This window comes from Vanessa tameamea, chromosome 9 (genome assembly GCF_037043105.1).
Source record: "Vanessa tameamea isolate UH-Manoa-2023 chromosome 9, ilVanTame1 primary haplotype, whole genome shotgun sequence".
NCBI lineage: Eukaryota > Metazoa > Arthropoda > Insecta > Lepidoptera > Nymphalidae > Vanessa > Vanessa tameamea.
The window spans coordinates 10,030,101-10,034,764 of NC_087317.1; positions in this window are offsets into that span (position 1 = coordinate 10,030,101).

Below are 4,664 nucleotides of genomic sequence, written 5' to 3' on the forward strand. Positions count from 1 at the left end.
TTGGAGCAGTTGCTAAAGACAAAGTGAGGACAATGACATCAATCTTTACAAACGGTCTGATACTTTGAAAGTGCTGATGGATAAGAAACATACCTAACTAGCTGGAGGAAGAACGTTATGTAACTAACACACAAACCCGTGTAAGTGAAATACTACCTTTATTAGATCCATTCTTTTAAACAAATTTACACACTTATACACAGATAATAATCAATGTATGTATTTAAATACTACGTCACATAACATAATAGTTATGATTTTCTATGAATATATTTATTTACCCTATTGGAATTACCATATATTTTCGTTTTTATTATGGAGTGTTGTATTAAATAATCAATTGAAAGTCTGTAATACCCATGGACAAGTGAATCGATCAGGATTAATTGACTAGAGGTGGTTTCGCGAAGATTAATGATTGCTTTGAGATCATTAATAGGTCTGAATTCGAACTTCGGATTCATGTAAAATTTCACAAAGAATTTTGCTGAGTAACCTTTTGTCGAAAAATATTTTTCTTTTTATAAATATATTTTCACATCTAAATAAGATTGATTTTTAACGAACTGTGTCATTGGAATTTTTCTTAAAGCCGGATACACTATGGAACAAATGGAGCAACATGCTTCGGGACGTGCCCTCAAAAACTGCGTGGAATGCCCCCCAGACAAATGTTGCGGAACATTTTGTAGGCCACTAGGTGGTGTTAATAGAAATGTTCCCTGAGGAGGTTTCAGCGACTAATGCTGTCTACGTCCTTATTTCTTGAGAGTAGATACCTTGCGGGACATATTGAGGGGCAGCACCTATCGTACACGGCAACACAAATGACGCCGGACACCTGCGCTAACTTTCGGATTGGGAGAAAATGTTGCGGGGCATGTTGCAATGTTGCAGCGTCAAGTAGATTGAATGTTATATTGCGAGACAAAATATTCCCCAGTGTATTTAAATATAAATATAAATATAAATGTAAATGTAAATATAAATATAAATATAAATATAAATATAAATATAAATATAAATATAAATATAAATATAAATGTAAATGTAAATGTAAATGTAAATGTAAATGTAAATGTAAATGTAAATGTAAATGTAAATGTAAATGTAAATGTAAATGTAAATGTAAATGTAAATGTAAATGTAAATGTAAATGTAAATGTAAATGTAAATGTAAATGTAAATGTAAATGTAAATGTAAATGTAAATGTAAATGTAAATGTAAATGTAAATGTAAATGTAAATGTAAATGTAAATGTAAATGTAAATGTAAATGTAAATGTAAATGTAAATGTAAATGTAAATGTAAATGTAAATGTAAATGTAAATGTAAATGTAAATGTAAATGTAAATGTAAATGTAAATGTAAATGTAAATGTAAATGTAAATGTAAATGTAAATGTAAATGTAAATGTAAATGTAAATGTAAATGTAAATGTAAATGTAAATGTAAATGTAAATGTAAATGTAAATGTAAATGTAAATGTAAATGTAAATGTAAATGTAAATGTAAATGTAAATGTAAATGTAAATGTAAATGTAAATGTAAATGTAAATGTAAATGTAAATGTAAATGTAAATGTAAATGTAAATGTAAATGTAAATGTAAATGTAAATGTAAATGTAAATGTAAATGTAAATGTAAATGTAAATGTAAATGTAAATGTAAATGTAAATGTAAATGTAAATGTAAATGTAAATGTAAATGTAAATGTAAATGTAAATGTAAATGTAAATGTAAATGTAAATGTAAATGTAAATGTAAATGTAAATGTAAATGTAAATGTAAATGTAAATGTAAATGTAAATGTAAATGTAAATGTAAATGTAAATGTAAATGTAAATGTAAATGTAAATGTAAATGTAAATGTAAATGTAAATGTAAATGTAAATGTAAATGTAAATGTAAATGTAAATGTAAATGTAAATGTAAATGTAAATGTAAATGTAAATGTAAATGTAAATGTAAATGTAAATGTAAATGTAAATGTAAATGTAAATGTAAATGTAAATGTAAATGTAAATGTAAATGTAAATGTAAATGTAAATGTAAATGTAAATGTAAATGTAAATGTAAATGTAAATGTAAATGTAAATGTAAATGTAAATGTAAATGTAAATGTAAATGTAAATGTAAATGTAAATGTAAATGTAAATGTAAATGTAAATGTAAATGTAAATGTAAATGTAAATGTAAATGTAAATGTAAATATAAATATAAATATAAATATAAATATAAATATAAATATAAATATAAATATAAATATAAATATAAATATAAATATAAATATAAATATACGCGACGCGTTTCCCCCACGATGATGTGGGGGGGTATGTGGGGCTCGCCGGCGCTGAAGGAGCCGGAATACCCACTAAAAAACCAGCGGTACCCACTCCGTCTTTACAGGGGGGCATCACGGGATCGCTTGCGCAAGCTACCGTGACGATAAACACCCAGACCCAAGACAACATAGAAAACTAATAAACTTTTTCTACATCGACTCGGCCGGGAATCGAACCCGGGATTTCGGAATGGCGTACCCATGAAAACCGGTGTACACACTACTCGACCACGGAGGTCGTCATATTTATCCTTCACATTCTTAATTTAAATTGAGACAATAATATTGTGACTTTGTCGATTATTATCTGTAAAGGTAATAATAAGTCTGTATATCATATTTTTTTTGGTAAAAAAGTAAATTAGCAACCTTGAAATAACACACAGATGAACAAATGTCTTTCTCCTCTTTTAAAGAAAAGGTTTGGGGTTACAATTTCATCGAAAACATACGAGTTTTTTCACAATGATTTCATCACCAAGCTCCATATTAATACATCTCCCAATTTTTTGCAAATATTTAAAGATTATTGGCGTCACATTCATATAAACACGACTATATTTCAGTGTAAACAATACCTATACATTAAAATAAATAGAATGTTCTGTTATTTCCTGTATTTTTTATTAGTCAATTATTATTTATTTATTCTCGAGTGGCGACCACGGACCGGAAGACGCAGCGTGGGTAGGCCCCCCACAAGGTGGTCCGACGACCTGGTGAAGGCCGCGGGAAGCCGCTGGTTGCGGGCTGCACAAGACCGGTCGTTATGGCGATCTTTGGAGGAGGCATATGTCCACCAGTGGACGTCCTTCGGCTGACAAGAATGAATGAAATCATTATTTATAGCAAATTATTAAATATTATTTCAGCATATAATATACAGAAATAAAATCATAAAAACATCTGATATTATATCTGATGTTTCGGCAAAATTTCTGAATAATACCCGATAGAATACCAGTTCTAATTATAACGGCACCACAATCCTCCTATGTACAAAAGCAGACAAATTATACTTTATTCCTTGTGTTACAAATTCCTTTTTAAATTTCCATTTTAACCTACTTCTGTATGGGTATAGATATGTGTATAGATTCGTAAGACCATTTTAACATGACTCCTTTTTATTGGAATATGATCTCTGATGTTTTGGTAATAAGAACTATTTGGGTATTAATTTTATTTGGTTGAGAGAATGTACACCTATTTCTCGTTGGCCGGTGAATAAATTTGAATATAACCGATTCCGCATTCAAGAATAGAGTATATTCATGTAATTTTCCTTGATTTGATGGACTCATATACTTATGTACATGAATCAAACGTCGATTGACGATAGAGGGCTTACATTTGGTGGAATAATTAATATAAAACGTATTTTTTTAATTTTATGAATAAATTATCAGTTTTTTTTTGGTTTCATTTGTATTTAGAATCGAAGTTCAATTAATTATGGTTGAAAATTATATTATATTTTTTCGTGCTAATCGTATACTTTAGTAATTATTAAATAAATAATATATACATAATATAAATAATATAATAAATAATATAATAAATAATTATATTAATAAATTAATATTAAAAACCTTTAATTTTTAATACGGCATTGAGTATAATATTTACTCAATGCCGTATTAAAAATAATCGTAATACGTTAATAATCACGCTTAATCAAAAATATTTAATATCATACTATAAAATGAATTAACCAAGAGTCGAAGATTGACATTATTAGATACGAGTAGTAAAAACCGAGAAAAGGAGAATATATTACTGTTATTAATTTGTAGTTCTCTCCTGAACACAGTTGGTTAGTTTCCTTAAGATAGGCCAACTGTGCGGGACATCTTTTTGCGCACCCGGGGTTGGGGGGGGGGATTGAGGGGGCTTTGCGCAAACATAGAGAATGCACTTATTCTCTATTTCTCACTTTCATAATTTGATACGACCAGAAAGATTTCAGGTCCAGGTCTAACAGCTTTCCAAGCACGAGAATTAGCACCATCCATCTTCCAGACTCGCGGCTACTGCTCAATTTTTTGGAGTGTAAAAACCCAATTCTCTTTATTCACCCGACCTGGGCTTGAACCAATAACCTCAATCTGCAGCCTTAAATCTAGCTACTAGACCAACGAAACAGACAATATAATTTGTAATAATATGTTGCTGTTATATTCAGTCAAACGCAAGCTAAATTACTTTAGGTTCAAAACTGTTATATAACCATGATCTACCGTACTACTGAATAACTAGGGGGAAACGACGTTGTGGGGAAAAGCATGGTGTTAATGTGACTGTGTTTATATGACTATC